Source organism: Mustela erminea, chromosome 8 (genome assembly GCF_009829155.1).
Source record: "Mustela erminea isolate mMusErm1 chromosome 8, mMusErm1.Pri, whole genome shotgun sequence".
Lineage (NCBI taxonomy): Eukaryota > Metazoa > Chordata > Mammalia > Carnivora > Mustelidae > Mustela > Mustela erminea.
Window position 1 is genome coordinate 61480573 of NC_045621.1, and position 23041 is coordinate 61503613.

Genomic DNA, 23041 nt, shown 5'->3' on the forward strand with positions numbered 1-23041 from the left:
TCCTGTTATTTATTTCTTGTGTTATATCATTATAGCTGAAGAAGATATTTGGTATGACTTAACATCCTTAAATTTGCTAAGACATGTTTTGTGGCCTAACAAAATCTATGCTAGAGAATGTTTTGTGCAGACTTAAGAAGAATGTGTATTCTGTAGTTGTTTGATAGAATGTGTTATATATGTCTATTAGACCCACTAGGTCTAAAGTATGGTTCAAATCCATTGTTTTCTTGTTGAGTTTTGTCTGGATGTTCTATCTGTCATTGAAGTGAGGTATTCAAATCTTCTACTATCATTGTATTGTCTCATTCTCCCTTTGGCTCTGTTGTATTTGTTTAATATATTCAGGTGCTCTGATGTTGGATGTGTATATATGACAATTGCTATATCTCTTTGATGAATTGACCCCTTTATCATTATATAATGACCTTCTTTGATTCTTGTTACTGTTTTTGTCTTAAAGTCTGTTTTGTCTGATATAAGCTCAGTGCTACACCCGTTTTTTATTTCTACTTGCATGGCACAACTTTTTCCATCCCTTCACTTTGAGTCTGTGTGTGTCCTTAAAGATAAGCAAGTCTCTTATAGACAGCATATAGTTGGGTCCTGTTTGTTTGTTTTTACTTCAGCCACTGTATGCTTTTTGATTGGAGAACTTAATCCATTTACATTCAGATATTTATGGTTAGGTAGGACTTACCAGTGCCATTTTATTAGTTGTCTCCTGGATCTTTTGTAGTTCCCTTCTTATTTTCTTCTTTTGCTGCCTTCCTTTGTGAATTGGTGATTTTTTTCATTGTGTTGATATGCTATGCTTCCATTTAAGTTTTGTGAATCTACTATAGGTTTTGCTTTTTGGTTACCATGAAGCTTAATCTTTGTAATAGTCTATTTTGAGCTGATAACAACTTAACTTTAAATGCGTACAACAACTCTACCCTCTTACTCCTGTCTTTTATTATTTTAATCTCAAAATCTCTTTTTATAATGTGTATTCATTAACAAATTATGGTACCTATAGTTATTTTTAATACTCCTGCCCTTTAAAATTTTATATTATAGTTATTAGTTAACACATCACCACATTACAGTGTTAGAATATTCCAAATTTGATTATACATTTACTTTTACAATGTTATATGTATTTTCATATGTTTTCATGTTACTATTAAGCATTCTTTCCTTTCAAATTAAAGAGCTTCTTTCAGTATTTAGTATTTCTTGTAATGAACTATCAACTTTTGTTTGTCTGGAAAAGTCTTTATTTCTCCTTCATCACTGAAGTATAATGCTGCTGAATATTCTTGGATGACATTTTCTTTTCTTTCAGCACTTGGAATATATCATTCCATTCTCTTTTGAATAACTATTGAAAGATATGAATTTAGTGCCATTGTATTGCTGGTAAAGTCCCTGTTTCTGTATGTTGTTTCTGATTCTTTCTGGTCTATGTTACTTTGGGGCCCTCTTTTTGCTTATAGTATCCCCTTTAATATTTCCAGCAGGGCTAGTTTAGTGATCACAAATTCTTTTAGTTTCTGTTTGTCCAGAAGCTCTTTACCTCTCCTTTCATTCTGAATGAAAGCCTTGCTAGATATTCTTGGCTGCATGCTTTTCTCATTTGTACTCTGAATGTATCAGGCCAGCACTTTCTGGCTTGCCAGATCTCTGTGGATAGGTCTGCTGCCAATCTAATGTTCTACCCGTGTATTTTAAGGACCTCTTGTATGTAGCTGCTTTCAGGATTTGTCTTCATATTGCTGAAATTTGCAGGCTTCACTCTTAAATGTTAGGGTGTTCATCTATTTTTATTGATTTTGAGGGGACTTCTCTTACCTCCTGGACTTGAATGCCTGTTTCCTTCCCCATATTAGGGAGGTTCTCAGCTATGATTTGCTCAGATATACCCTCTGTCACCCTCTTTTTCTTCTTCCTCTGGGACCCCAATAACCCTAATATTGTTCTGCCTTATAGTATCACTCATTTCTCGAGGCCTCCCCTCATGGTCCATTAGTTGTTTTTCTCTCTTTTCTTCAGATTCCTTCCTTTCCATCATTTTGTCTTCTATGTCACTCTCTCTTCTGCCTCATTTACCTTAGTGGTTAGAGCATCCATTTTTTTAGAGTGCATGTCAGTTAAAACCTTCTTTAATTTGGCCAGATTAGATTTTATTTTTGCATTAAGAGATTCTTAGTGTATTCTATGGTTTTTTCAAACTCAGCTAGTAACTTTATAATCATTAAACTGAATTCAATTTCTGACATTTTCCTTATATCCATATTGACAAGATCTATGGCAGAGTATTACCTCTGGTACTTTCTTTTGCTGTGAATTTCTCCTTCTAGTCATTTTGTACAGAGAAGAATAGATGAATGCAAGAACAAAATTAAAACTATTAACTCCAATCCCAGCAAAATGCACACTGGACCAATCTGAAGAGGTCAGAAACCAAAAAAAAAAAAAAAAGAAAAGAAAAGAAAAAGGAAAAAAGAATATAACCTACCAAGTGGAAAAACACAGGGTGATCTATTTGGTCTGGGGTGTATTTTGGTCTATTTTTCTGAAGACACTAAATCCCAAAATTGTGAAGGAATATATATGTATATAAAATTGAATACAGTGAAAGGAAGCAAAAAATGAAGAATATATCTATAAACTGTAAATGTAAAAATGAAAATTTAAAAAAAAGACTGAAAAACAGTTGATAAAATGAGAAGCTAAAAAGGAAAATGAGAACCTTGAAAAGGAAAAAAAAATTTTTTTTAAATGGAGACACCAAAGACTAAAGACCTCAAATTCTATATAGTATTTTTCCCAGTAGAGGAGTTTTTTATTTCTGAGTGATTCATAAACTTGGTATTTAACTGATGTTCCTGCTGGTCTTCTGGGGTATGGGGGGTGGCTGTTGCACTGATTCTCAGGTGTTTTTGCCTGGCAGAATCGCACCACTCCTACTCAGGGGGCAGAGCTCAGTGTAAACTGCTTCAGGTTGCTCTATGTAGCTTTTGTTCTCTGAAGGCTTTTGCTGCTTTAGAAAACGAGAAAAAAAAAAAAAAGAGGGAAAAATTGTTGTACCCCATCTCTAGCTCCAGAGCTGAATGATTGCTGCCCCCACTCTTCAGTGCACTGTCAGGAAAAAGCAGTCAATCCCTTTTGTTTACTTCGAACTCTGAAGACTGCTGCGGTACACACCCACACCAATCCTCCCAGGGGTGTGTGTGCGTGTGTGTGGAGGGCCAGGGTCTCAGGAAGGTCCTGCAGCTTGTTGGACCCCTGCTTCTGGAGTAATTTCCTGATTGTATGTGCATCTGGGCACTCCTCCAAGGGGAAGGAGCAGGGTCTCCCAGCAGCTGTCGCTTGCTGGGTCCCTGCTTGGAGAGTAGTGTCTGGATCATGCAGCGGTTTGCAATTTATGGCAACACCTAGCTGAGAGACCATGCCAAGGCTCATTAATTGTAGCAGGCTTCCCTCTTCCAGTGCTTGGGAACTACGCCAGCTCAGGCATCCCTGTTCTTTCTGTGACCCTGGGGATCCAGAGACCTTGTTGTCCCACCTAGGATTCTGCCCCACTTCACTTATCTGATCACCTTTCAGGCAGGGATATTCCTCACAGGAGCAGACTTCTAAAAGTTCCCATTTTGCACTTCGCTGCTATATCACTTTCCAGTAGCTGGCTTAGGGAGGCTCCCTCCCCCCATAGTTTATCCTTCCATATATCCCCTCAGATTCATGTCTCCACATCTCCTGTCTTGCAAAAAGCGGTTGCTTTTCTATTTGTAGAATGCAGGAATTCTTTTCTTACTTCTCAGATTGGATTCACAGGTGTTCAGAATGGTTTGATAGATAAGTAGCTGAATTCGAGGGAACATATGAAATGTGGGTCCCCTATTCTTCTGTCATCTTTTTTAGAAACCATCTTTCAACTAACATCTTCTTTCATAAAGATAGAACCGTTTTCAAATGTACGTGTGAAAGCATAAGGAAAGTGCCATATCCATCCCACTTTCTTTGGCCTATAAAGTTTTTGGTGAGAAATCTGGTGGTTGACTAATGGAGGTTCCTTTGTAGGTTACATTTTTCTTTCTTTTTCTGCTTTTAGGATTTTTTTCCTTGTCTCTGATTTTGACAGTTTTATTATAATGTTTCTTGGAGATAATTTTAGATTGAAATATCCAAATCTCTCCCCAGATTGGGAAATTCTCAACCATTATTCTGTTCCTTAGAGAACATCTCTTCTTTTGGACTCCAATAATTCACACATTGTTTCTTTTCGTGGTATCTCAGAGATCATCATGTAGGTTTTCTTTTTTGTATATATAATTATTTTTTTTAAAGATTTTATTTATTTATTTGACAGAGAGAGATCACAAGTAGACAGAGAGGCAGGCAGAGAGAGAGAGAGAGAAGCAGGCTCCCTGCTGAGCAGAGAGCCCGATGTGGGACTTGATCCTAGGACCCTGAGATCATGACCTGAGCCGAAGGCAGCGGCTTAACCCACTGAGCCACCCAGGCGCCCCTGTATATATAATTAAAAAAATTTTTTATAAACATATAATATATTATTACCCCCAGGGGTACAGGTCTGTGTCATGTAGACTTTCTTTACTCTTTTCTTTCTTTCTTCTTCTTCTTTTTTTTTAATTAACATATAATTTATTATTTGCTTCAAGGGTACAGGTCTGTGAATCATCAGTCTTATACAATTCACAACACTCACCATAGCACATCATTCTCTTTTCTTTATTCTCCTCTAACCAGATAATTATAAGTTTCTTACCTTCTTATTCACAGATTCATTCTTCTCTTTGGCCTGGTCAGGTGTTGATGTACTTTATTGCATTTTTCATTTTATTTGATTATTTTTTGTGTCTACCACTCTTTTTTTGTCATCTACTCAAGACTGTCTCTTACTGGTGCCTTGGAAGTTCACACAGGGAAACAATTGATGTCTGAGAGTGTGGGGGATATGTGTGAGGCATTCAGGCTAGTTGCAGAGATCCATGGGTGATGCTTTCCCAGCAGCAGAGTCTACAGTGAAACCATCAGGGACCATGTCCCTTAAAGACCTCTGATAATGTTATCAGCTACATTCCTCCCCCTTGTCATGGAACTTTCAGTTTAGTAATCTAGATTCTTCAAGGGAGAAAGGATTCTCTTTGGCAATGTCCTACACAGTTGAGGAAGTCAAGCAAACACTCATCTGTCCTCCCCTTTTCCCATGGGATAAATAGCTGAGAATGTCACAGTCCTAAGCTATGCTACCTTGGGGGAAGGATGGTACAGGCAAATTCAAGCTGTTCCTCTTATTCACTCCAGTACATTCCAAAATTTTTTTTTCTCTACTGGAGTGCTAGAAATTCTCTCCTGGAAATGGGCTTTCTTGCCCATGGGTGACTGCCCTTGTCAGTGTTCTTCAGGTACTCCTGGACTATGGCTGAAAGGGACCTGAACCAGTTCATGGGCTTCTGCAGGAACCACAAGTGGTAATGAGGTCTCTCTGCCTATTATTTGATGCACAGTTGACTTGAGTGCCTTGGAATATGGTACTGGATCCCACAACTCCCATGGAGGATCTTTTGTTCAGGGATGGATACCAAAATTTTGTTGTCCAAGTTTGAGAAGGAAATATGAAGGATGCCTTATGATATTGACATCATTAGGATATAATTGAAATTACTCAATTTATTTCTCCTAAAGAGTGTTCATGCATGTCTTCTTCTAAGTGTCAGCTTATATACTTGTTTTTGTTAAATACCTAATGTCTTCATTACTTTATTTATAGAAAGGTTCCTCTAAATAAATTTACCGGGACTCCTGGGTGGCTCAGTTGGTTGGACGACTGCCTTCGGCTCAGGTCATGATCCTGGAGTCCCGGGATCGAGTCCCGCATCAGGCTCCCAGCTCCATGGGGAGTCTGCTTTGCTCTCTGACCTTCTCCTCACTCATGCTCTCTCTGTCTCTCTCTTAAATAAATAAATAAAATCTTAAAAAAAAAATAAAATAAATAAATGTGCCAACTAACTAGAAAATGGATCACTTTCCATTTGATCTTATATAAAAAGAGCTTCCACTATTTTTCTGTCTTCAATACATTCCAAGGTTTCAGTGAAAAATTTTTGAAATGTATGTGAACTTTTGTCCTAATTAGATCTAACTCAAACATTGCTCTGACGTTTTCATATGGAAAGTCACATATTCCTCTGTACTTCCATTGCATCCTGCAGCTGTCTCTCACTTGTCATAATGTGGACTAGTCGAATATATGCTTACCTGGGTCATCTTTCATATGAAATTGTGCACTGTATAAAGATAGACATTGTGTCTCATAGTTCTACTGAGCTACCAAGTATCTACACATATTGCCTTTCATAGGGGGTGATCAATATGTCTGCTGAGCTTTAGTCATTTAAAACTTCAATTGGGATACTATTTGAAATTTCTTACTTTCACAGCATAACTATTTTCTGTTTCAAGTGACTTCTTAAAATAGCTCTCTGCAGTTTGCTTTATGATAACTCCTTTAAATATCTTTTAAAATTACTGTTTTAGTAGACTACATAGTTCTTTGTAGAAGAATATAGATTAAGCATATACTAAATTTCCAGAGAAAACTTAAATAATAAATATAATTGTGGGAAGGTCTCTCTGTCTCCCATACACAATTTCAATTTCCAATTCATAATGAATTCTATTACTCCACGAGTAGTTAACTTTTATAACCAATAACAGGATTAATCAACAATAGTCACACACACATGTGCACACAAACACAAAAATATCCATTCTATCTCTTCCAGTCATCATTATCTATCCTCAGAAATGCAACATAGCAAATAAAATGGCCTAGCTCCTATAGAAGTTAGTAAAATATAGATTATAGTACTCTTTTGACATCATGATTATAGAGAATGTATATTTTGTAGGCTATTTCAAATCCTTAACTGCAGAATTGTTTCAGATAACACCTTACTCAGCCAATATATTTAAGCTCATTTTCTCCTGAGCTGCTGGTTTCTTAGATTCCTAACCTTGGCTAACTCTTCAAGAAAATTCTGCTCTTTATTAAAGACCAGAAAGAGTTATAAATGAAGCAAGGTATAATTTAAAAGTCAATATAATACATTTTACAATTCAAAACATTCTAAAATGTGAATGGATTTGGGCTATATTTTAGTATACAATATTTTGGTTTTTGTGACAGTGTTTCTAGCAAATTAAGGGAAGTGATATTTCATGAGCTAATGTTCTTTATAGCAAGTAACAGAAACAGACTAAAGAAAATATTACTAAAAAAAATAATCTGGGTATAGAGTAGCTCATGGACATGAATTCAAAAAGGACATACATGCAGATTTTCCAATATATAGATGGTAAGAACCAGTGGAACACTAGTGATTCTAAAAGGAAGTGTCAGAAAACAAACACTACAAGCGACATCAATAATAATAAAAGAAAAAGTCAATAGGAGGTATATTTTACATTTAGACTTTCAATGAAAACATAACAAAACTTTTGTCTCAGGGATTTAATGCAAAGTTTTGCGTATGTTGATATGTTGGGTATCTTCTAGTCTGGTGATTCTGTTAACCTTGCATGGCATAAAGTTCTTCATGATAGATTGGCAAATGAGAATTGATTAGAGAATCCTTAATTCCTTTTGACTAGCCACTGATAAGTAGGTCGAATTGAATAGAAAAACTAACTTCTCTACTTCATTTCTTTTGAATTACAATATAATTTAATATGTGTTAGCTTTACACTTAGTGGTTCCTGGGAGTAAAAGGATAGGTTAAAAGTGGGGGAAGAGAAAGACACAGGGAAAGAGAGAGAAAGACAGAAAGAGAGAGAGAAGGAAGGAGGGAGGAAAGAAGGAAGGAAAAGAGGAATCTTAAAGATACAGATTTTTGTGTGTGATTTTCAGTTTGTAAACTAAGAACTTTCATAGCCTTTTGTAGTAAGCTGTATGGTAGCACCAAAGTTGTCCATGCCCTAGTATTCCCTGAACCAGTGAATGTTATTCTGTATGGCAAAAGAGATTGAAGATGTGATTAAGATAAGGATCTGGAGATAGGGAGATTATCCTGAATTATCTGGATGAGCACTAAATATAATTACAAGAATTCTTACAAGAGGAAGGCAGAGAGATATTTAAGTATAGAACAAGTAGGAGATAGGATGATAGAAGCAAGAGGTTGTAATAATGCAAGGGAGGATTTACAGACCAAAGAATGTACATGACCTCAGAGCTAGAAAACTGGGAAACATATCCTAACACTTGGGTGTCAGCCCAGTAAAACTCATTTCTGACTTCTGATCTCCAGAACTGTAAAGGAATAATTTGTGTTATTTAAGCCACCAAGTTTGTGTTGATTTGTTATAGCAGCCATAGGAAACTAGTAAACTTTGTTATTAAGTATCAAATGACTAGGGCATTGAGCAAATTAGAATCCTTAATGCTAATAACTTGTATTTTTTCTATGTAACTCAATTTTTGATGATTTAGAGGAAGATACTATATCAAATATTACCAGTGAGCATCTGTCATTTGTTCTTTAAAAGCTAATTTAAGGAGCATGTTGTCAACTTTATAGCCAAAGGGAGAAGACTAATTTTCAGCTTTATTGATGGCCACCTGGTGAACTGAAGCATAGGTTGAATTATCATATTAAACTCATATTTCCAATCATTACCAAGAAATATATTTGGGGCATTTGTGGTTTGGATTAGCAGATAGACTCCAAATAGTAGCAACTAATAGCATATAATGAAAGATTATAGTCATACTTTTGAACAAAAAAGATGGTTTGAAAAATGATGATGGCCTAATAGCTGTACTGGATACATATAATTTGTTCGTCTGTTCTGTTATACCATATTCTGAGACCAGGGATGTTCCTTGCTGGCCCCTATCAAGAGGTACCCTTAACCTGTGGTTTCTGGCTGAAACAACCAAAGATAGTCACCAGCAGGGACTGGAGGGTTGGAAGGTTGGAAGAGAATGAAGTTAGGGTATTTATTCCTCACATTCCTCCCTTCCAGATTGCTATGGTATAATGTGAAGGCCATAGTTCCTGCCAAGGAACTCCTACTCCTTCCTGATTACAATAATCATTTCTTCTTCTTGCTTTTTACTGCTGCTAGCCCTGGGGTAGTATAGCACTTTGCTGGTTTCCCTTAAACCTAACAGGCATTATGAATAGTCTTCTTGTGTGTGTGTTTTCATCCCTGAATTAAATTCTTTTGTGTTATCTATTTTTCCACCAAAAAAAAGAAAAATCACCATAATATAGGCACTAGTGAAACGATTGATATGACTCAGATTATTTGATTTTTACAGTGACCTTGTGGGTTAGATACTATTTTAACCAAACTTAAAATATGAGAATACTGAAAAATACAAAATTTAAATAACTTGATGATCACATAGCTAAGAACTGTCTAAGCCAAAATAGATTCCAGTGAATTTGACTCCAGAGCTGATCTTAGATGGAGCAGTACAAGAATTAATATGATTTTAAAGATAATCTCATATGTTTGGTATCTATACAAATCTCATTGACAAGACTTAAGTACAGAAAAAAATAAGATAAATAGAAACATGTCAGGAAAATTTAATTTATAAGTAATAAAACTAACACAGACAACACAGAGATCTGGATTTGGAAATAGTCTGTTACATGCACTGTTCATATCTGAATGCTTCCAGATGCTATTTAATATCATAATTCTTATGAAAATGGAAATGAGAGGTACAGTATTTTCTTCCATATACAAAGAAAGCCTTTTATTAATGCAAATATGTCATACAAATTAATTGAAATAGATAATCTACTTGCTGTCTGTGGTCATTTTTCAGTGACCAGAAACAGATAAATTAAATTAAAATGAAAAAAAAATTTCTGAAGATTTGTTAATAAAATTAATAAATGTGTTTCACTTACTAATTAAAAAAATGCATTTAAAGCAAAAAGATGAAAAAATATTTACAGAGAAAATTTTGCTTATCTCACATAGGAGTATGACAAAAATGACATCAGAGTGCATTGTTATTCCATCTATAGAAACTCGAAGAGAAGATGACAGATATTTTTTAAATCCCTCATTGTCTCCTACCTGCCATTCCTAACCTTTATATTCAAAATAGTCTTCCCACCTATATATCTGGTAGTAAAATAATCTTTCTTCCCTGAAGTTTATGAAATTCTTTCTGACATGATGTGGTTTTGACACTGCCATTTTGATCTGCATAATATACCTTGCAGATGGATTTGTGATAACATCACTAATAGGCCACTTATAGCATATAACAAGGGTCAACACATTATGGCCTTTTAAAGCCTCTTTTGTTTAAAATAGTTGGGAAAAGGGAAGACTATTTGTTGACATGTAGATATAACAGGAAATTTGAAGCTTAGCATCCAGAAATAAAGTTTTATTGAAGTACCCATGTTTATTTGTTCATGTGTTGTCGATGGCTGTTTTCATGCTGCTAGGACAGAGATGCATAGCTGCAGCAGAGACCCTATAGCCCATGAGCCTAAAACATTCACTAAATGGCTCTTTTAGAAATTGAGCAGCAGACCTCCGGCCAATATACTCTCATTGTACTAATTGTGAAGTATAGGTATTTGATGGTATTTACACATCTGGATGAATGAATTTATGCAGTAAAATGTATAGGTATAGCTACATTACAGGTATAGCCTATTACTTTTTCTATTTTTTCAGTTGATTCTTTCAGTTTTTCTATGTATATAATTTTATTTGTAGATAATTATGTTAATTATATCTACTATTTTCCAATACTCCTTTTTAAAAAGTTTTTATTTAATTCCAGTCAGTTACTTACAGTGTTATATTAGTTTCAGGTGTACAATATAGTACAACAATATAGATTCAACAGTTTCATAGTCACTTGGTGCTTATCACTCCTTAATCCCCGTCACCTATTTAACCCATCCCCCCTCCCCTCTGGTAATTATGTTTGTTCTCTATAGGTAAGAGTCTGTTTTTTTGGTTTGCCTTTCTTTTTCTTTGTTTTGTTTCTTAAATTCCACATATGAGTGAAATCATATGGTACTTGTCTTTCTCTGACTGATTTATTTCACTTAGCATTATAGTGTCTAGCTCATCCATGTTATTGCAACTTCATTCTCCTTTATGCATTCATCAATTGATGGATACTTGGGCTGCTTCCATATCTTGGATATTGTAAATAATGCTACTGTAAACATAGAAATAAATATATCCCTTTGAATTACTGGTTTTATATTCTTTGGGTAAATACCTGGTAGTGCAATTGATGGATGGTAGGGTAGTTCTATTTTTAACTCTTTGAGGAGCCTCCATGCTGTTTTCCAGAGTACCTGCCCCAGTTTACATTCCCACCAACAGTGCAAAAGGGTTTCTTTTTCTCCACATTCTTGCCAATACTTGTTGTTTCCTGTGTTGTTGATTTTAGCCATTCTGACAGATGTGAATTGTATTTGTGCATTGTGGTTTTGATTTGTATTTCCCCGATGCTAAGTGATGATGAGCATCTTTTCATATGTCTGATGGCCAAATGGAGAAACATCTGTTCATGTTTTCTGCACATTTTAAAATTGGATTGTTTGGTTTTGGTGTGGTGAGCTTTATATGTTCTTTTTATGTATAGGATAGGATATATGTATTTTTTTATGTATGTTCTTTTTATGTATTGGATGTGGCATTTGAAATATCTTCTTCTATATTATAGGATGCCTTTTAGTCTTGTTGATTTTTTCCTTCACTGTACAAAAGCTTTTTATATTGATGTAGTCCCAATAGTTTATTTTTGTTTTTGTTCCCCTTGCCTCAGGTGACCTATCTAGGAAAAGTTGCTATGGCCAATATCAGAGAAGTTATTGCCTGTGCTTTCTTCTAGGATTTTTTATGGTTCTGGTCTCACACCATTTTGAATTTATTTTTGTGGATGGTGTAAGAAAGTAGTCCAGTTTCATTCCTTTGCATGCTGCTGTCTAGTTTTCCCATCACCACTTGCTGAAGAGGTTGTCTTATTTTTTCATTGGATATTCTTTCCCACTTTGTCAAAGCTTAATTGGTCATATAACTTTGGGTTTATTTCTGGGTTTTCTATTCTGTTCCATTAATCTATGTGTTTATTTGACACATAGATCTATGTGTCTTTGTGACAGTACCATATAGTTTTGATTACTACGGCTTTGAAATATAACCTGAAGTCCAGAATTCTGATGCCTCCAGCTTTGGTTTTCTTTTGCAAGATTTCTTTGGCTATTCAGTCTTTGTGGTTCCATACAAACTGTAGGATTGTTTTTCTAGTTCTGTGAGAAACACTGTTGGTATTTTGATAGGGATTGTATTAAATGTATAGGTTGCTTTGGGTAGTATAGACATTTTAACAATATTTGTTCTTCTAGCCTATGAGCACAGAATGTCTTCCCAGTGCTTTGTGTTGTTTTCAATTTCTTTTACCAGTCTTTTATAGTTTTCAGAATATAAGTCTTTCAATTCCTTGGTTAAGTTTATTCCTAGGTATCTTGTGATTTTTAGTGCAATTATAAATGGTATTGATTCCTTAATTTCTCTTTCCTCTTTCATTATTGGTATATATAAATGCAACAGATTTCTGTACATTGACTTTTTGTGTCCTGTGACTTTACTAATTGTTTTTTTGTTCTAGCAGATTTTTTTTTTTTGGTGGAGTCTTCAGGGTTTTCTTTTTTTAAGTATTTTTAAAAATTAATTTATTTTTAAGAGAGAGATGGAGCACACAAGCAGGGGAGGGGGGCCAGAGGGAGAAGCAGACTCCCCGCTGAACAGGAAGCCTGATGCAGGACTCATCCTAGGACCCTGGGATCATGACCTGAGCTGAAGGCAGACACCTAACTGACTGACTGACCCAGGCACCCAGGGTTTTCTGTATATACTAACATGTCATCTGTAAATAGTGAGAGTTTTACTTCTTCCTCACTGATTTTGGATGACTTTTATTTATTTTTGTTGTCTGATTGCTGTAGCTAGGACTTCTAGTACTATACTGAATAAAAGTAGTGAGAATGGACATTCTTGTCTTGTTCCTAACCTTAGGGGAAAAGCTCTCAGTTTTACCCCATTGAGGCTGATATTAGCTGTGGATTTTTCATAGGTGGCCTTTAGTATGTTGAAGTATATTCCTTCTAAACCTACTTTGTTGAATGTTTTTATCATGAATGGATGTCGTACTTTGTCAAATGCTTTTTCTGCATCTACTGAAATGATCATATGGTTCTTATCCTTTCTTTTACTCATATGATGTATCACACTGATTGATTTGCAAATATTGGACTACCCTTGCAACCCAGGAATAAATCCCCATTTGATCATGGTGACCGATTTTTTTTTTTTTAATGTATTGTTAGATTTGGTTTGCCTGTAATTTTGAATCTATGTTCATCTGAGATATGGGTCTATATTTCTTTTTTTATGTGGTGTCTTTATCTGGTTTTGGTATCTGGGTAATTCAGGCCTCATAGAATGAATTTGGAAGTTTTCCTTCCTTTTCTATTTTTTGGAGTAGTTTGAGAAGAGTAGGTATTAACACTAAATGTTTGGTAGTATTTGCCTATGAAGGCTTCTGGTCCTGAACCTGTATTTTTTTGATTACTAAGTGACTGTCTTTGCTTATAATTGGTTTGTTTAAATTTTCTATTTTCTCCTGTTTCAGTTTTGGTAGGTTAAGTGTTTCTAAGCATTTATACATTTCTTATAGCTTGTTCAATTTATTGGTATATGTTTTTTTCATAATAGTCTTTCATAATTGTTTGTATTTCTGTGGTGTTGATTATTTCTCCTCTCTCATTTATGATTTTATTTATTTGAGTTTGTTCTCTTTTTTCTTCAGAAGTCTCACTAGACTTTTCTTAATTTTATTAATGTTTTCAAAGAACTGTCCTGATTTCATTGAGCTGTCCTATTTTTTTTAAGTTTCTATATCATTTATTTCTGCTCTAATTTTATTGTTTTCTTCCTTCTTCTGGCTTTAGGCTTTGTTTGTTGTTCTTTTTCTATCTCCTTTGGGTGTAATGTTAGGCTGTTTTTGAGATTTTTTTTGCTTCTTGAAGTAGGCCTGTGTTGCTATAAACTTCCCTCTTAGAATAGCCTTTGCTGCATCCCAAAAGTTTTGAACATTATGTTTTCATTTTCATTTGTTTCTATGTAATTTTTTATTTCTTCTTTTATTTCATTGTTGACCCATTCATTTTTTAGTAATACATCATTTAACTTCCATGTATTTGTGGTCTTTCTAGATTTTTTCTTGTGGTTTTTTGTAGTTTCATAGCATTGTGGTCAGAAAAGATGCATGGTATGACCTTGATCTTTTTGAATTTATTGAGGCTTGCTTTGTGGCCCAATATGTGATCTATTCGGAAAAGTGTTCCATGTGCGTTTGAAAAGAATGTGTATACTATGGTTTAAAAGATGAGCAAGATGAGTAAGATGAGCATGCTCCCCAGTGTGTGCTCCAGGTCTCTTCAGATGGCTGCTTCCACGTTGTATGTCCACACACTATTTGCCCTTCTATTTGCTCTTCTCCAAGAGCAGCCCCAATGTCCTCTAAACTCTCCAGAGTCAAGTATGCTGACCTTTAAAACCAGGTTTTAAGCCCCACTTGCAACCCACTGGTTGCAAGAACTCACAAAATACAAGCTCTCTCACTTTCCAAGCCAACTGCTATGGAGATTGGTTTTCTCTATGTGCTTCCCCGTGTGTTAATCTTTTCTTGCCCTTCTCTGTGACCAGAGCCCCCTCCCCCACTGTAGTAGCCACTATCCGTTTCTCTCCCAAGCTGAGTCTCCACACTTCTCCTTTCTTCGATATGGCCTCTTTTCTACATTTAGTTGTGGAGTGCGTTCTGTCAGTCTTGAGGTTGATTTCTGGAGTATTTAGGATGCTTGGATATTTATCTGTTTTTTTTCATAGGACAAGGTGAGCCTAGAATCCTCCTACTCTGCCCCATCTTCTTCTCCCTGATTTTTCCCTTATACTAATCAGGTTTCCTCTAGCTATTTACGATCAGTGCTTTTTCCTAATTATACTGGCAGATTTTCTTGGAAAAATCAATAGTGGAAAATATCTAGCTTTTTTTAAACTCTGATACAAATATTTATAATGTTTCATCACTAAAATATATTTAAATCAGTACCCATAGTGATACAATTGTATCAAAGTAAGTTTTATTTGAGACAGACTTTATCATGTGAAGAAGTTTCTTTTATTTCTCTTTAAAAATAGCATTTATAATAATTTGCAAGTAAATATAAGACTTAGTAAATTCTTTTTTCATATCTGGATTTGGTTATATTCTTTATTGATCCATTGACATAATCAATTTCATTAATATATTTCCTAATATTACATTATTTTAAAATTCCTACCTCGGGTTTTTTTTTGGGGGGGGTGTATTATTTTATTAAGTAGATGAATTTTATTTCAGATTCTTATGTCTGTATTTACTAATGGCATTGGTTGTAGATTTAATTTTTTAAAAAGATTTTATTTATTTACTTGACGAGAAAGGCCAGAAGCAGAGAGAGTGGGAGAGGGAGAAGCAGACTCCTTGCTCCACTAGGCACCCCTGAAGACTTAATTTTTTTGGTAAAATTTTGCTCTCAAATTTTTATTTTTCCTGAAAAACCTTTTGGGTGATTTTATATTTTTTTATTTTTGAGCCATTTTTTGAGTGTTTTTTATTATAATCGGAATGGAGTTGATGCACATTTTGTTTCAGGTATACAGCATAGGAATTGGACAAGTCCATACAATATGCTGTCAGTTTTTAAAATGCAGAAATGAAGTGCCTTTAGATAATATCAGTTTTTATTTCCTAGAAGATACCCATAACTCATTGATAACATGACACCTAATTATTTTAAAGTAGTTTTAAAAAATAAAATTTAAATTTTAAAAATCTTTAAAGTAGTTTTATATTTTTTCAATTTATTTTCTTATAATTTGTCTGATCAGTTTTTTAATACCATTTTGACATTTTTACTTTCATATGTTAACCATTTCACAGAAAATTGTAAAGACTTATACATTTCAAAATAAGTTTTATAGGTTTAATATATTATAGTCAAAACATATAGGTTAGGTCTAGAAATTCTACCTTTTAGAATTCATCAAGGTAGGATTTTTTAATCACTTGTTTGTTTTCTTGCTGCTTTGTTACTATGTAATTGAATCAGTTTATAAATTATATAGAACAAAGTTTGTTACATAATTATTAAAATAACAATAATAATAATTTGTTTAAAATTTAATGCATTTAATGCCTTTGTTTTCATATTTCATCTTTCAAAAACTGAGACAAATGAATTTGTCTTTTCCGGTTATGTTGAACTTCTAATAGTTTTGCATAATAATATACCATTATTAGCTTTATAAATTTATGACTGTATTTTATTGATTTACCTTTATAAGTATTAAATTATCTTATTTATCTATTTAAGTCATTTTTTGCCTTGAAATATATTTTGTCTCTAATAACATTGCAAGCTCTACATTTTTGTTTGTATTTGCCTGATATATTTTTTGCCCATTTTTTATTTTTAATTTTGGCAATTTGTTTCATGCTTCTTTTAAATAAACAGCATCTGTTCAACTTTTTCTTTGTGATCTAATTTGGTATTTTTTGTTATTTAATGTGAATAAAGCAATTCACAATTTGTTATCATAAATGTTAGGTGTATTTGGTCTCTCTTCTGACAACTTGTTTTGTGGTTTCTATTTTTAATCCTTTATTCTTTTTCCTGATTTGCTTATGGACTACATCAACTATATATTTTTTCCTTTTTATCTTTTTTCTCTTATTTTTTCCCCTAGTTATTTGGAATGCATAGAGGGCCTTGTTTTTTAGTGAATTATTTTAAAAGAAATTGTCAGCATCATAAATGAAGATACTTACTATTGCCATCTATATGAAGTATTTTTTCCTTCCTTGTACAACTATTTCCTAGTTTTTGAAAGAATTATTTTAAAAGAATTATTTGGGGGTGCCTGTGTAGCTCAGTTGTTAAATGTCTGCCTTCAGCTCAGGTCATATTCCCAGGGTCCTGGGATTGAGCCCTACATTGAGCCCTGCATCGAGCCCCATATCAAACCCCATATCGGGCTGCCAGCTCAGTGGGAAGCATGCTTGCAACAGTGATTTAAATATAGCCCTATGGTTTAACTCCATGTCCTGAGTTTTATATTGCAATTTCCCCATTATTTATATTATCTTCTATAGAGCTGAAGTATACGTTAAAATCATCTTTTTATAAAGGATACATTGGTGATATATTTCTTAACATCTTGCTGTGTGAGAATGTTTCTCAAGTGCCCTTATATAGGAATGGCAATTGTAGGTGGAAGATAATACACAGCCAGAGTTTTGCTTGTGTTTTCCCCTCTTTGGAAACTAACCATTTTTCCTTACCAGGAATGTGAATGATTTGAATTTTTATTCATTTTTTTACCTTCCCCGTCTTAGTGGGATATATCTAGATTTAGAGTTATTTTCATTAATTTGCCTGTATTCAATAACCCTTTTTGATTTATAGACTCTTGATATAAAGACTGTAGTCTTTCTTGAGATTAGAAATTATTACAACTATGTTGGCTTTGGTTTCTCCTTCTGAGATTACTATCTTTAATTATAGCATCTTCTGGTCTTTGTCATTCGTGTGTGTGTGTGTGTGTGTGTGTGTGTGTGTGTTTGTGATATTCATTTATATTTTTTCTTCTTTTTTCTCTTAAATCTGTAGAAACTTCTTTAGTTTATCCTCTAGTTAACAGATTTAATTTTCTGCATTTTCAAATCTGCTGATTACTGTTTATATTGTACTATGAATTTACCATGCAGTCCAATTGGACTTTCTTGCTGCTAGCTTTATTTGCATATTTAAAATGTTCTCTTGGGGTGCCTGGGTGGCTCTATCAGTTAAGCATCCAACTTTTGGTTTCAGCTCAGATCAGGATCTCAGGGTCATGAGATGGTGGTCCACATTGGACCTGAAGCATGACCAAAAGAGGGCATGGAGCCTGCTTGAGATTATCTCTCCCTATCTCCCTCTCCCTCTGTATCTCCCCTTCAAAAATATTAAACAAAAATAAAATGTCTTCTTAATCTTAATCAGAGTATATTTCAATATTAAAATGTCCTCTTCTCCTTTTTGTAGTAATTATGTTTCATAAGGAGTTATCTGCAACATTACAAGGAATATGCTCCCTATTTTGAACAATGACCTCTTTTTGTATGTCTGATTTTTTTCTGCTTACTCATCCTTACAGATGATATTCTGTAAATATGCTGTAAAACTTTGGGATTTGAGATGGTTCTATCAGGTATTGGTTTCCTATAAACATCTAAAAATCTTTTAGGTAAAAGAGAGAACTTTACATTCCCAGTTGCTTTAACTTTGCCAGTTCAAAGGTCCAGTGGCCTAAGGAAAATAGGAGCTAATCACAGCAGGGACTGTGTAGATTTGGCAGCCAGGAATACTCTTGGGAAGTGATGCATTATTTCCTGAACTCATTTGCCTTCATGGGGAGCAGTATTCCTGTTCTTTGTCTGGCATGGCTGTCTGCACCTGTTGTAAACTGTGCATACATTTTGCCATCTGGCAAACATCTCGGAAATATTGGTGATATTCTCAATGTCCTACTGCTTCTGCAAAACTTACTCTTGCTCTAACTCTTGCGGTAGAATCCAGTTGTGATCATAATGCTCTATGGGCACATTTTTCATTTATTTCTGAATTAAGCTGATCTTCCTTATGCCCACAACCCTGGATATATTTGGTTTTCTTTTGGTCAGCTCCTGTGGACTATTCTAGAAAAAGATACTTCCTTCCTAGTTGCCAACAATGACCCACGTTTTCCTTCCCCAACTCATTTCAGAGTATGGAATGCTCTTTTCACTTGAATCTGGCAAATGAGAGGATGGGGAGTTGGAAGGAGAATGATGAGATGTCTGTGATTGACAGACTTTCACTCAAAAGTAAGTGCCTTCAAATCCTAAGATTATTCATGAGTAAAGAGATATAATGACATATTCACTGACTCTAATAAATAGATACTTTTATTTACTTAATGGAAAACAATTTCTATTTTTATAATCTTTCAGTTAAAATTACTTTTGTTATCTTTCTTTTTTTCTTTGGTTATCTTTCTTTTTAAAAAACTCATAACTTTTTCTTTTCTTCCGAAATAATAAATTATTACCAGTGAAAAGAGGACTGAACTAAGAGCCAGAAAAACAGTGCTGGTCCCAGATCTGATGCTAACTATCTATACTCTGAAATTCTATAAGCTTCAATTTTATCACCCTTAGACTACGTTCTCTCTAAAGCGCCTTCTAGCTCTATAATTCTTCAAGTTCACATTAATGGAACTGCTACTAGACTGAATCCACACTTAAAAATCTATATAAGGTAGATCAACAAAGAGGGATGAAATTAATTCCTTGTTTAAAAGACAAGAGTTGGCTCAGCCCTCTGGTTCTAGATTACTAGTAAAACAGAGAATTTATAGACTAGCTAACTAATGTGCTATTCGATGGGGTATTCTTGGCTTCCCCCTATTAACTTTCTCTGTCCTATCAACCTCATATTGTTTGCAGAAGAAGATATGCCAACTACCTCAAGTGAGGGGTACACTTGTGGGAGTGATTTGGGCAATGCACCTTGGGGATCTTTTCTGCAGAAGATTGTCTCTCACAGATAATATTGTTCTAGTTCTGTTACCTTTCCTCACACCTTGCCTGATCATCCCCACCCCTTCAGTCACTATATATCACTGTTTAGGATGTGGAATGTGTTTTGGATTTTTGATAAAGGAAAAGGGATTATCTTTCACTCTTACTTGTGTTGATTTGTAGTAAATGATAATTTATTCTTACTGTTACTATTTCTCTGGGCATTTTCTTAATCCATACAATGAAAAGTAGCTTTTGAGTGTTTTGGTTATCTCTCCAATGGAATGGTCTCTCCCTCTTTTTAATTGGTAATCAGTGGAAAATGTTGCAAACAAAAAAATGTTACAATACAGAGTCAAACCCAATTAGTGTTTTATCCAAATGTCTATCCTGGCTGGAAATGGTAGAAGGATATAGTTTATCAAATACCAAGGTCTGAACATTTTGACCTTCTGTGTATGCGTGTTTCACGCCCATCTCTGCTAATAACTGGGAATTTTTAACATGCTCTTCTACCCCCCATTCTGTACCAAAGACACTGCCTTTTGTTAAATCTTTAGATATTGGTAGTTTTTACCCCTATTATTGACCTCTTTAGTGAAGCTATAATTCAACTTCCCTTTGAACAAAAATTCCATTCACTTTGTATATTCATTGACAGTTTAAAATATCAAGATATTTTTCTAAATACTATTTTCCTGTTCAGCTAGACTAACAAAATTTAAATAAAGGAAAATTGTTATTTTTCACTTTTTCATTACATTTCTTTTTACTATAACAATTTTTAAATATTTTATCTTAGTTAATAATCTAATTTTCAACTCCCTTTTCTGAAAGATCATCATTTTTCTCCTTGTTCTAGAAAAAAAGTCTATGATAGTCTAATGAAATGCAGAAATATTCACTTACTCTTAAAAAACATATACCTGTATATCTTTGTATTAAAAAAGAGAATGTTTATTAGCCATTCAAACTTATCAATTTTTTTCTGTTATGAAATAATAGAAGCATTCATTAACTGCCTTGCTCCTCAACGCACAATTGAATTTCCAACTGACTTAGTTTTCTTACTGTGCAAGATTCCTCACTACCATCCCTGATTTTAGTCTCCCTTTTGCTCTAGTATCTCAGGGCAGAATAAGTTTTCTGTAATACAATTTTCATTCTGTTTTGCTCCATAAATTTGTTGGCTTCATATGGAATTTGACTTCATAGAACATGAATATCAGTGAGATCTGTGAAAGACAGAAGTTGTCTGCCTCCTGTGCATCATGTCCCTGAGACAAAAACCTTGGAGTCCTCTTCATCTTTGGTAGCTCCTTCTCCACCCAAGTGCAGTCAAACTTCAGATTTTACTAAAGCAACTTCAGAAATGCTCGGATCTTATTTTGGCATGCATTGCCTCCTGTCTGGGCTCTTACAATAGCTTTTTTTCTTATCTCCTGCCCTAAAGGATTTTACATTCCAGACCTCTCCTGTACTATCAGTGCAACATCTAAGAAATAAATCTGATTGGGCTCTCTGCTCAGCGGGGAGCCTGCTTCCTCCTCTCTCTCTCTCTCTCTCTCTCTGCCTGCCTCTCTGCCTACTTGTGATCTCTCTGTCAAATAAATAAATAAAATCTTAAAAAAAAAAAGAAAGAAATCTGATTGTATTGCTTTTCTGAAGAATGTTCCACGATGTTCCCTGTGTCCTTAGTATTAAATCCAGATTGTTTTGTTTGCACATGAGGCAACTTTACCCCATGGGCTTCATATTCCACATGAGGTTCTACTGGATGTAAAGCCTGGAGAGATGGTATTAGTCACAATCTGACCTGGTAATAGAAGAGCTTAGAATAAAATTCTGAAATCTTAACACTGAACAGGAAGTAGAGCCATGACTAACATTTTATAGTTTACATGGGTGATTTTAGTCACCATGTAAAGGTAGTGGTTAAGGATTTGGACTCAGACATGAGGTTGCCCAAGTCCACATTCTGGCTTCTCTGTTTACTAATCTGTCCTTGGGCAAGAAAGAAACCTCTTTGGTCCTCCTTGCATAAAATAAGGTTAATAATTGTTCCTACTCCAGAAGTTATCATGAAGATTGAATTAAATACTACAGTGTACACGTAAAACATTTAGAACAATATTTGGCCTTAGTAAGATTTCAACAAATACTAGTTTTTGTTGACTAACAACACCAAAATATTGGTTATTTTGCTGTTCTGTGGTGTTTCGTTTCTGGAGTATTCAGATAGAAAAATTTTTCTAATTTTAAGCCAAAGTTGACTTTACATGAGGACATCATAGTCTCTTTTATTCAGGTGGGAAAAAATTTCTGATTAATAGTAAGAGATCCTATGTATATATGAATTATTACCTAAACTTGTATATTTTTAAAAATCATCTCCATAATTTCTGTATTTTTGTTATTATCATATCCCATTTCTTCAGTAAATAACAACAAAATCTGTTTCTCATCAGTGATGATTCAAATGGTTTTATTATTATTATTATTATTTTTTAGCAATATCTGTCACACTGCTCTCCTTCAAAAGATTGAGGTGATTAGGTCAATCCGATCTTTCTGTTAACCTTAATTTAAGTCTTTTCATCCATTACTCTGACTTTTTGCCATACTTAATATTTCTTAAACAAGTTTACATACCTAATTCCTTTATTTCTTTATAGCCCACTTACCGCTTATCTACTTGCACTAGTGTACTCAAACTGTAATCTTAAATATGTATTATTATTTTCATATCCATATTTTATTATACTTAAGATATTCTATAATATATACTTTTTTTCTTGATATTTCACTTTTCTTATTAAAAGCTTCAGCATGTTGCCATTGACCTTTGATATTCTATTTTGACATCTCCACTTTGGCTTGTATCATTTTTCCCTGATTAGATCTGCAACATGATCTACTTCAGTCCAACTGATGTTTTCATTTACTTATTGCCCTGACCTGCCGTATTGTCTCTTGTAGGTCTGAGTCATATCCTGCTTAGGGCATTTTCTCATGATTTTGCTTCCACTTGGAATGTCCTCCATTTTTGGCCCAGGCTTTAAAGCTCAGCCCAAGTTTTACCTCATCAAAGAAGTCTTTGTTCATCATGTCAGCCCTCAGTGCCTTTAGCTTTTTATAACCAACAAAAGATATAGAATAAATCTTTTTGGAGGAAAGCTGAAAAACATGTTGCAACCTTGCATCTGTTGTTTATTTGCTATTGCCATAGGCTGATTAAACACATAGGCTGATTAAACTTTAGTTTCTTTTAAGATGAAGTTATTTACACCTCTCTGATCTACCTTGTTATAACTTATTCATTTT

General features: G+C 34.4%; 1 protein-coding gene across 2 annotated transcripts in view; it reads left to right on the plus strand.

Moving 5' to 3' along the window:
* Positions 1-23041, plus strand: part of LOC116597710 (sodium channel protein type 2 subunit alpha) — a 134720-nt gene that overhangs the window by 13715 nt on the left and 97964 nt on the right. Inside the window, exon 2 of one of the 2 annotated variants that reach the window (XM_032355807.1) lies at positions 18922-19021. The exons of the other annotated variant lie outside the window; for it this stretch is intronic. The gene's annotated coding sequence lies outside the window, so the exon portion shown is untranslated. The remainder of the gene's footprint in view (positions 1-18921; positions 19022-23041) is intronic. 2 annotated transcript variants of the gene reach the window in all.